Here is an 11763-nt window from a genome sequence, read left to right as displayed (position 1 = left end):
AGAAGCTTTTCTCACAACATGTAAAAAATAAATGAAAACAGTGTCATTAATGTCCCAGGGTCTCACATGTTTTCACAAACACCGGATTTTTCCTTTCCAGCAGCCATTATGCAGCTTGCAATGAAGTGGTTGAAGCTTCATTTGGGTTGCCAGGTCAGGGCTGGACTCAGGGACATGCAAAACTTTAATTTTGTATAATAATGGAGCTTTAACTGAAATCCCAAACATAATTATTAAACAACTGTTGGAAAATAAAAACATGCAGTGGAGATTTTTCCTGATTCTGCAGAGCAGCAGGAGTTTGTTCTCACACGGCTCTCCAGCAAACGCAGCTTCCCTCTAAAGCATTTCTGTTTGTGTAGCAGCAATGAGGTGAGCAGAGAGCCTGCAGGGCGGCCATGTTCTTCCTCAAGGCTGAATTATGCTTTCATTCTATTTCTGGATGCTTTTTGCTGCTCGGTCCCTTTGGGTCGTTCAGAATCAAACAAAGAGCCGCCGCCGCGTCTGGAGTCAGGACCGCATGCAGGGGAACCTCACGGTGGGTCCGGTTGAATGTCTATGTGAACGCCAAGCGGACCAAAGGCCGCTACGACAGCGCCGGGCATTCTGGGTAAATACAAGCAAAACCAACACGGCGGTCTGACGCCAGCAGGAGAAATGACTCACGACAAAAGAGAAAATCCATTTCACGAAGAAGGATGCTGCTCTCGGGTTCAGAGGGGTTTGTCGTTTCCTTCACTGATTCTTGATGTGGTTCCATATTTACATCAGACCAATTTCAATGTGTCTCAAAAACTTGCAGCTAAATGTAGAAACAGGCGGCCGCCGCTGAACTCCACACACAATAAGCACAACGTAGATCCACGTCACAACTGGACCAGTCCACATGTTCATCATAATGCTTCAGTGCACTTTTCCTACTGAAAACACTTTTCTTTGCAGCCCGGCCTTTATTCTGAAAATACTGCGGTCCAAAACTCCAGCACGATTAAAATTCCAGGATTGATTGGGGTCGACGTTCGATGCGCTAATCCTCGTCCTTCAGACGACTTCCCTTAAATTACAAAATACTCAACCGAGCTCTGTTTTTACCTTCCCTCCACTGAATTATCTCCCAACAGCTGCTGCCTCTCCTCAGCTGTCCCATCATTTCATCCATCCTTGCTCTTTCCTTGGGCATATGAAGGTCAGGTGAAGGAAGCGCTCGGGATTATGGGAGCTCAGTTACCGGCCGCGCTGCTCGCCGTGAAAGGGTGAAGTTAATGGCTCGTAGAGTGGAGGGAGGTCTCCGGTCTTCCTGCCGCAGGCTGTGAAAAGGGACGCCTTTTATTGCAGATTGACCCTCCTGAGCTGCCGTTGAGGCCTCTCTGCGGCGTCGCCTGGATTTACAGTTAATGTTCCAGCGTTAATGAAGCTGCTACGGGCCACTGGCTGCTTCTTCCCAATGTCATGTGGAAGCGTCCATCCCCTTGTTTACCATTGCAGGTCCGCTCAGGGTCATCAGGACTCGTAAACCCGCGACCTCGTGCCGTGGATCAGGCCTCGCATGGCGCTGGGTCCGACGGCCGACAGGAAGTGGAACGATAAAGACGAGGAGAGTTGAGGATTGACAGCTGGATCGGCTGCAGGCGCCATGACAACAAAATACTTTTGGCTGACTCAGCTCTAGTCTAATCTCTGGAAACAGAAACATTTTTATGCATTTTGACCTTTCACCCAAAGGTCAAAATGCATTGTAGGATGAAAAGTCTGCTTTGGAACACTAAAATGATTATTTATATAAAAGAAAGTGGAGCTTTGAGAAAACCCTGTGTTTGTATTTGCGTGGGAAACCTGAGATTTGGGCTGATTTCAGACCTGATAATCCGGTAGATTCTGTTACTTTGGGGATCAAAATTACAGCATTTGTTACATTCTCAGATTCTATTTCTCACTGCAGAGCCAAACCAAGCAAAACACTTTCAGCAACCTGTTCCCCTCCAGACCTGTGGGGGCGCTGCACCGAGACTCAATGCAGGAAACAACATGGAAACCTCCTCCATGTTGTTTTATACGTCTCTTATTGTTCAGTTTTAGGGTTTCCTTTATTGTCCGTTTGTAATAAATACAAACTGTTTGTTTTTAATTCTATTCTTTCCTTCAATTCTGAATCTGTTTTTCTTCCTGGTTTAACTCAGTGGCTCTGCTGACTCATTTCACTCTCTGTCCATTTATAACTGGCTGCTCACCAAAGTTTCTTGGTAATATTTTGTATTTTTGCAGTGCAAATTAACAGAAATGAGTTTTTCTGTGCCTCTGGTGAAAAACTGTAAATTAGTGGAGTTCTGCTCGTTTCCCAGGTTTTAAGTGAACCAGTAGAAAGTGTTGCTGTGCTGCGGTTCTGAAGTCCACCTTCTGCAGAGCGTTTTCCTGCAGGTTGCTGTTCATGCTGTGGTCTGACCACCAGCAGCATCTGCTTCCCTTTCTGCTGCGCCGGCGGATCTCTGTTCGCCAAATTCATTTTCATTTTGAGCCAAATCAGGATCATGGACGCTCTTAAAGGGCCGGTTGTGCCAGAATCAGTTCCTCCGGGGTTTTGTGATTATTTACAATAAAAATCTAAATGTCTGTGATAATTGCACATATGTACGACAGTAGGCATTTTACTCCTCACCGAATTGATCAGGGTCAGGGACTATAATGATCCATATGGATCATTTTAGTTCCAGCTGGATCTAAATTTTGAGATCTGAAATTTTTTCACATTTTTTTTTTCACAGAAATTAGGAAAAAACTGGAGATGTAATCTGATATAATCTGATGTAACCTGATGTAATTTGGTGTAATCTGGCAGTAAGTAGACAAAAACTGATTTGATTTGATCTATAAAGTAAAATTTAAGCACACTGTTATTTTGATGGTTCTATTCATTCGTTTACTGGGCCACATAATACACTGTGGCGGGCCAGATTTGGCCCCCGGGCCTCATGTTTGACACAATTGAATAGAGGGATGCTCACAATTTATTGTCAAAATATGTTTTCATGATAATTTACATTTATCAGTTCAATACATTTCCATTAATTATGTTAAAAACTACATTTGACATGATTGGAAATTTTATTTTTAATATTTTCTGAATGATTTGTTCCAAAGAGGATCAATAATTGTAGCCAAATGTGAAAATATGATTCCACATATTAGTGAGTTTGTGCAGTTTTGTGAAATAAATCCTGAAGTCAAATGAATGATCAGTTTTTGTGTTTGTGGCTCCATGATTGCTGTGCTATTCATCCACAACCACAAAAAAAAAAATGCATTAAATTGTTCATTATTATCATTTTTTATTATCATCACAAAAGTGCCACAAAATATTTGATCAAATTAAAAGCCCAAATCGCCCAGTTCAGCAGATTGACATCTAAACGGTTTCATCTCTGTTGTTTTGGTAAAATAGAGACTTTTTGATGCTTTTTCAGATTAAACTGCAGTTTAAATAGTGATTCTGACAGCGTAACACAACAAAGTGACAAGAGCTGAGCGTGTAAACTGATGTCCCGACCAGAGGAGCTGCAGCGTCTGACACGTGTTACAAGACGAGGATAAAAACCCAGTATCCGTGTGATTCCTGCCTGGTCCGGGTCTCGGGGGAACTGGAGCGGTTCCCAGCAGAGCAACATCTGCATAACAAAGGAGGCAACGTGAAATGTGACAACAGATTACAGCGGATTCCTCCACGGAGAAAATGACTGAAAGGCTGATTAAAAGAAGAAAGAATCGATATTTCCACAGGAGCGTGAATGCAGCCGGACCCGTGAGGCCAAGAGGCCGCGCCGTCTCTGGCTTCCAGGAAGTGATGGCGCTTTAATGCGGTGGGAGGTGAGGATGCCAGATATCCCAGCACCATTATTTAGCACTACATTACATCCCATCTCATCCCTATTAGCAGGTGCAGATGGTGCTCCTTGTGCCATTTAAAAGCGCTCACAGCTGGCGAACCTGAACCAGAACAAGCCTGGACCCGGGCCATCCGCAGAGCGGCAGATGGGGGAAGGTGAGTCCTTCAAGGAGCCGCAACATCTCCTGTTCAACACAGTCAGTGCTTTTATACTTTGTAGTACTTTCAAAGATTATGACCTTCATTACTCTACAAGGGTTTACTTACAAGTTGATCCAAAAACAGAGTTTATATTACAAAGAAATCCACGAACATTTCAAGGGCAGAATTATGTATTTTCCAGGGACAAATTATCATTTTATGTAATAATGAAGTAACTACGTTACCTTCAGTTATAAAAATGCTGTATATATCAAACACAACTTTAAAAACAGTGTATTTTTTGATTTAACATCGAGAAACTGGGCCTCTGTCTCTTTAAGGAACTCCTGCTCTTTCTGAAGCTCCGCCTCCAGGAAGTCATCCCAACATGGCTCCTCTATTGTCCCTTTAACAACATTTTTAACAGCATTGAAGAGAGAAGCAGCTCCTACAATGAGCTCAGCAGATGCTAAGTCCTGCTGGCTAGTCTGAAGGAGCAGAGTGTGAAGCTCTGAAGCTCAGAGGAGGAGCTGCGTCTGGAAGGCGGGGCTATGTCCATCCTGGCGTTTTGCAAGGCCGAATGGCTACTATGGAGATTAAAGGATTTCTCAAACATGTATAAAATACTCAAGGCAACAATGCAGCTTTGTTTCCGATGAGGGAACAACATCACAACATGATGCAAAGCTAAAAAAGTCTGTTTTACATGATACTGTTTGTTTAAGGTCTCAATATCCACCTGCGGGTCTCGGCACCAGGACCGGGTCCAACTGTTTCCACAGAGCTCTGAGTGAAGTGTTGTCTGATTGGTCAGAAGTTTGTTGATTCGTGCAGAAAAGAGCTCAGATGTAATGTTGATATTTCTCTTCAACTCATCCACCTCAACTGTCAGGTTTTTGTATTCGGTATGCAAACATCTGTGGTATAAAACATGTTTCCAGACGAGCAGGATTGACACAAATTTGTGACTTTTGTCAAAAACAGTTAAAACTAGAAGTCTCAGCAACTTGAACAGCTGAGACTAGGTGCAATTTGGAGGTGTGTGCGCTTCTTTTCAGTCAGGACTCTCACTCCAGCAGACAGCTAAAAATATGCATGTCAGCATCGTTGTTCATGGAGGAGGTTGTTTGGAGAAAGGCGTAGCGCCATAAAAGAAGAACAGAGGAAGCAGAGAGGAAGTAGGAAGCACCGCAGGAAGTGGTGTGACGGAAAGGGAAGCATGAATAATATCTAGGAGCCTTGAGATGTTGGTGCTTGTCATTTTCCTTTTCCCCCAACAAATTCTTGCAAATATGAAATCTGGGGAGAATCTTTTCTCAAGGGGAAGTTATTTGAAATTGCCCAGCATGCTCTGACCCGATGTCAGTCACGGCTGGTGGCGCCGCGTCCAGCCTGTCCCTCTGCAGCAGCCTGCCTGTCTCCAGGCAACGCTCCGTGGCCGCCTGTCATTTTGGATCAATGGGCCCACCTGCACACCCACCTGTCCTCAGGCCCGTCACACAGAGGAGGACGAGATGAAGAACTCATCTCAGGTGGCTGATGACCTGCTTCTGGATGACAAGGCGCCGCTGAATGGCCTGAATTACCGCCATGAGATTGAGGCTCACCAGCCTGGGAGAAGCTTTGTGTGTCAGGACACTCCAGGTAAAGTTACTGCCTTTTATAAGTTTGTGCACTGCGGCGACAAACACGCATCTTATTCTTATTTGTAGACTGACTCCAAACTTTGATATCGCTGTGAGGAAAGAAGCCGTCGCTTTCAGCTTCGCCACTCGCAGAGTTCTGATTAACTGCTCTCAGTAATGACTGGACACAGACAGCACATCTCATTTGTTCCATCTGGATTCATCCACTTTATGACAGATGATTGACACCCCAGGCTCATCTTAACAGAGTGGAAACACTTAATATCTCCTAACTGACAGCTAATGTGCACATCAGTCCAGGAATCATATTCATGGATGCACCAGTGACCTCCAAATAGACTCATTATACTTTGTACTGTCGATCGACTGTTGGCTCAGAAAGCACAATGTGATCAGACATGGGCTCAGTTTTTTTATTTTCATCACTAAATCCACAGAGTTGCTTCATGATACCAACCAAAGCTGAGCTTCAGCCAATCAAGGTCTTTTATGAAAGTGCTTCACATCCTATTGGGAGCCGTTTGTAAAACTACAGTGAAAAATTAGCATCAGTAAATTGGTTATGTAGACTTTCACATCGAAAAATAATAACATTTAATATTTAATTATGTAAAGCTTTAGCTAACCAGCTCTATATTTAGGTAACTTGCTAAATATTTAGTGAGAAGCTAAATATTTAATAAGCAAGCTAAATAATTTCTTAGCAAACTAAATATTTTGCTTGCTAAGTAATTAAGCACTTTGGCTGAAACAAACTCTGGTCTGCCGACAAACCGCAGCCGCAGTTTGGTTGATGTGAACTCTGGTGCAGTTTGAATGCATATGTGAACACCAAGCAGACCGTAGACCGCTCTAACAGCAGGAAGTGGACGACAGCGCAAAGCATTCTGGGTAAATACAAACAAAACAAACGTGCTCATCCACTACCAGACTAGTTTGAAATCCTACAGCCATTGAACTTTGATGCCACTCCATTTTTGTTTGCATTTTGTGAAGAAGAAAGTTGCTCTCTGAGTCTTCAGAGGTTTTTGTTTCGTTTCCTTCAGGGGTTCGTGGTGCAGCTCCCCCTAGAGGCTGGGAGGGGAACAGATTTCTCAAGCTTGCCCGGCAGCATTTTAGTCTGGATTAAAAAGTGTTGTGTAATTAAATGTATTTAAGTTCATTTCTGCTACCGCTACCATACATGAGGGATCCCAAAGCTACAGAGGGTTGTTTTGTTCTGCTTAAGTCAACATAAAATATCTCATCTCATGGACTTTCCCACTGAAGGAATGTACAGCAAGTCTGTGATTAGTGATGCATAATGTGGGTTTGTCCTCTGGGAATTTCTAGTTTGTTCAGTCCAATTAGCAGGGTTAGCTATTCTGCCTGAGCGATGCATTGAGTCGTCGTCTCTTGTGCCATAATTGTATCTACAAGCTGCTGCTGGGGACAGATTGATGTGGTTCTATGCAATTTGCTCATCATTACATCTTTACTTAAATTATTCAATGTATTTATTTTTTTAAACTGTTGGAGCGAAGTCCCAGCTGGCTGCAGTGAAAGACCAAATGAAAGGAAGTCAAAGAGCATGCAGACGTTTGAAAAGAGTCAAATATTCATAGGTCACATGTCGCTGCCACGCTTTTAAGTGTTTTCATGGCGGATCTGTTTAGAAATAGTTTCTGCAAATGCCTCAGAACAGAATCTGAAAGGAAACCAGCCAACAGGGAAAATCCTTAATTAGCACACTTTGTCAGTGTCCAAGCTGTGCTCATACTGAATTCAGGCCAACGTCAGCGAACGGCACAGTACATATTGATTCTGTAGATCACAAAGACGGCGCTTGTGTGACCGTTTTATGAAATGCCGGTCCGCTCTCCCGCCCCACCCCACGCGCTCCCATCTTAATTTAGGTGCCTCCATGCTTCCCCTAATTTAAATATTTACCAGGCGCCCCACCAACACCCACAGTCCTCCACCCTTCATTTGCATTCTGATGCGGAGGCCAGCGGGGCAGAGCGACTTTGGAATAAAGCGGCGTGTCATCAGCGTTTGCTCACTCAGAGCTGAAATTAGCGGGGACCTTTTGGCTCCGGCTCGAGCGGCACAAGTGCCTCTCTTAAATTGGCCGTCAGGGATCGCGAGACCCCCGGGACGACCGAACGGGCCGGCTCATGTTCTGAATGGGCAATGGTACAAAATCCCTTCAGCGGCCAAAGTTAAGCAGCGAGACTTGGGATTGTTTGCTACAGGGTGGTAATATCAGAGCTGTAGCTGCAGTAGTAGTATTCAAAGTCTTACTTTGTGTTAATAATTTGCTGCAGGGCAGAACATTTATTTCAGGAGATGATGAAGACTACACTGAGCTAATGGAGCATTTGCTCCTAAAAACAGCTCAAGGGCTTAAAGAAAGGACATCCAGACATTTTTTATGCAGTAAAAAAGTTTTGTTTGGAAAATGAGCCGATTTAAAAACATCCAGCATGTTTGGTCAGCTGGTTTTACTGCTGTACAATGGCTGCTGGAAAAGACAAAGTGTTTTGCTGTTGACTTTCCATCCAGAAACTACTTACTACATTCTTGTTGGTTGCGCAAAAGGCTCCTGTTCTTCTGTGAACTAAACAACTAAAACTACCAGAACTAATGAAAACTAACAAATACACTCTAAAAACTAACTTAAACTAACTGAATTAGAAAAAAAATAAAACTAAACTACAACAAAAAATCCAAACTATTACAACAATTTGTTTTGATGTGTTTTGAGAAATTATCTGGATTTTATTCCATTTTTTTTCAGAGTTGATTTGAGGCTCTGAATCCAGATGCAAGCAGCAGGATGAGTGAGACGCCAACAGCATAAAGGAAGTGTGAGTTTCCGGGGTCAGCTCGGAGTCTCTGACTCGTTCATATTGATGAATATTTTGTGGCCTGGAGGATTTCCAGCAGAGCGAGGCATCCGGCCAGTCGGCTAAGCTGCTCGGATTACTTTAAGGCACTGACATAAACATGATGCTGCGCTTCCCATGCAGTCGCCTTTGAGCCTGATGCAGAGAGACAGCGACACTGAGGATACCGCGGGAACCCGGGCAGAGGTCTGAATAAACAAACAGCTGCTTGGAGCTGTGAGCGGCGAGTCAGCAGACCAAACACGCGACTTCTTCACACCGAGACAAATGCCATGACTTCCCAATTCAGGGGACAAGCTAAGAGTTTATTCGCTCCTTCTTTGTTGTTCCTCATAATGAATAGACAGAATGCACAACTAAAGATCTGCTGGATAATAGTAATAACTACAGAAAGAGTCATTTTCTTTCAAAGTGCCTGGATTTCTAACTGAAATGTCCTTGTTTGCACTTAAGCTTAAAAAGCACATTAAAGGAGAAAACCTCAGTCACAAATTTAATTTAAAGTTTGTCTACACTTTTAAAATCTGGATCCAGATTTTAATCATTAAAGGGGATCTATTACGCAAAACTCGTTTTTCTGTGTCTCAGCTGTTCATAAAAACAACGAAGCACTAAAAAAAACCCATTAAGACCAGTTTGGTGTCTGGAAAACGAGCCGTTTTAAAACTTTCCAGATTGCTGAGTCATACTGAGTCGTTACCTAGCAACCCCGGCCGAGTTCTGCCCGTTACCTAGCAACTGAAGCTGAGCTCCAGAATGTTTGGTCAGCTGGTTTTACCGCAGTGTTTGTGTTGTCGCCTTCCCATCCAGAAACCAGTTGCTGCGTTCTTATTGGTTATGTTGTTGTGCCAGATTAAACAGATTTTCTTTTTCAACAAATACAAGACATTTTAAATCCTTAAATTTAGATACATTCATGTAAGACTTTGAAGATACAGACTCTCGATATCATTTTGTGTTAATTTAGTAATTTGGGGCAATAAATCACATTTATTTGAATAGAAAATTTCAGCAACAACGCAGTTCAGTTTTTTACATCATAAAAACCAACAAGTGAGTATTTTCATTCATTCAATTAAAATATTAAGCTTTATTAACATTTTAAGTACAAATATTAATATTTATTTAATATGTAGTCAATTTTAAGTATTAAGTAAAATGTTTAATATTTGCTTAATATTTTACCAAAATATCAAGTACATAATTAAAATTCACATTTATGTTTTTGCAAAAGAGAGAAAAAATAACATTTTATAGACCAACAAAGAAGAAAATAATTGTCCCAAAATGTAAAGTCACTGGTAAAAGTCGTATTAATATTGTCTGTTTTTATTAAAATATTACTGGTTGATTTTAATGCAAAACGTTTGGTGGGAACGTCCAGCAGCAGAAGGCAGATTTTATTTTCATATGTAGCTGACAGACATGCTGGTGTATAAATAGAAAGCAGCCGTCAAACTGCCAACCACTGAACGCCAATCAAGTCTTCTTCCTCTTCCTGCTGCTTCCATCTGCTTCCTTAACAGCACTTTAGAAAAGTTTCATGTCCAAGCTTAATATAATCTGCATTTTACACATGAACAGCCTCTGTTATGTTTCTGTCCCATGTCAGGCTGTGTTTGTTTCCATTCATCTCCTTATTGATGGATCATATTGACTGAATATGGCAGCGTTGGCAAACTGGACCCGGTCCAGGCGTTAGCTTCACGTCGGCACCGGAGACCACAAAAAAAATTCAACAGCAGCTTCATGCTGTTGAATTTGAGTTTAATTTTAGTAATTGTTTCTCCTTTTATTGTCCAAAACCTTTTATTCATGGAGAAGATAAAACATCTGTCAGTATTCATATATTTAGGCAGAATCTATTCATACAAATGTCAAAGTTATGATTGTGACAGTCAAGTGGCAGCGATGTTCTCTTATTTCCATGCTGGTTTTTACACCAAACAAAAGTTTGACCTTCACAAACGTAATGAGGCCATGCAACCCGGAAATGAAAGCGCCACATCCTGTGAACCCACAGGTGTTTCTTTTTATCACTCCTATTAACGATCATCTGCAGCTTCAGCACCTCTTGAATTGCCAGGAAATAAACGATGATTTCTCTGGTGACTGACAAGAAATCATGTCTGCATCTCCACGTTATCTCTGCACCGTTTCCATCCAGCAGGCTGTTTATTCTCCAGAGCAGATGTTTGGCTTTTGGTGCAGGTTTGTGTTGTGGCCAGAGGAGCGATAAGAAGAGAAAACGCAAATGCAAACCCAGCAAGATAAATCAGCAAAGACTGAACTTTAATAAACTAACTGATAAGACGAAACAAAGCGGGGAAAAAACTTTAAATCAGTGAATAATCACAGAACAGGGAAGGAACTGAGAGAAAACACAAAGATAATGCGATAATTTAAATAAATATATACCTGGAATGATGATAGTTAAGAAAACAAGTTACCAAGAAAGTAAATCCGATCTGATGAACAAGCATGAAAATCTGGAACCGAGTGTCGATGGAAAGGCAGGAAAAATGGAAACAAATGAAGCATCTCTGGAAAATTAAACTGAAATAATGATGAAAATAATATGCAAATTGTTAGGGTGCAACAGCAGCAAAAAATAAACAGCAGAATTCAAATCAAACTAAATTAGTAAAACATAACAGTGTGTAAAGGTGCAGTAAGCAGAAAGCTTACTGTTTGTGTTGATGTGTTTTTATCCTGAACGGATTACAAACCAGGACACGACTCAGTTCATTTCAAGGCTAATGATAATATATGTGAGAACGGACACCGCTCCAAAAGCAGGAAGTGCAGGGTATTCTGGGTAAATACAACCAAAACAAACGCGTTAGCTCAGCGCTAGCAGGAGAAATGGCTCGTGTTTTTTTTTTTTACCAACGGCAAAAGAGAAATCCTAAAACCTTGTTTTTTGCTGACATTTGATGAAGGAGGAAGTTGCACTCAGTCGTTTCCTTCAGTGGTTCTTGATGCAGCGGATTCATGAACATGAAGCGTCTCAGGACTTTGTAAAGTCCAGAGCAACACTTCATGTTTTCTTCATATTTAGTTTCCAGGAAATCAGAGCTTCTTGCAATAAGTCAATTTACTGAATGATAAATTAAAACAAGCTTAATGATTTCCATTTGTATGACTTATCACTTTTCTCTTTTGACTTTTTCTAAAACAGGATGATAAAAGTCTTCAGTCAGCTGCAGTT

At 41.8% G+C, this 11763-nt stretch overlaps 1 protein-coding gene across 1 annotated transcript in view; it reads right to left on the bottom strand.

Annotated features, from left to right (window-relative positions):
• Positions 1 to 11763, bottom strand: part of slc39a10 (solute carrier family 39 member 10) — a 121029-nt gene that overhangs the window by 62014 nt on the left and 47252 nt on the right. The gene's annotated exons all lie outside the window — the stretch shown is intronic.

Source organism: Poeciliopsis prolifica, unplaced genomic scaffold, assembly GCF_027474105.1.
Source record: "Poeciliopsis prolifica strain line A6 unplaced genomic scaffold, Auburn_PproV2 SCAFFOLD036, whole genome shotgun sequence".
Classification (NCBI taxonomy): domain Eukaryota; kingdom Metazoa; phylum Chordata; class Actinopteri; order Cyprinodontiformes; family Poeciliidae; genus Poeciliopsis; species Poeciliopsis prolifica.
The sequence above is the reverse complement of the archived record's forward strand: the minus strand, read 5'-3'. Positions and strand labels throughout refer to the sequence as shown.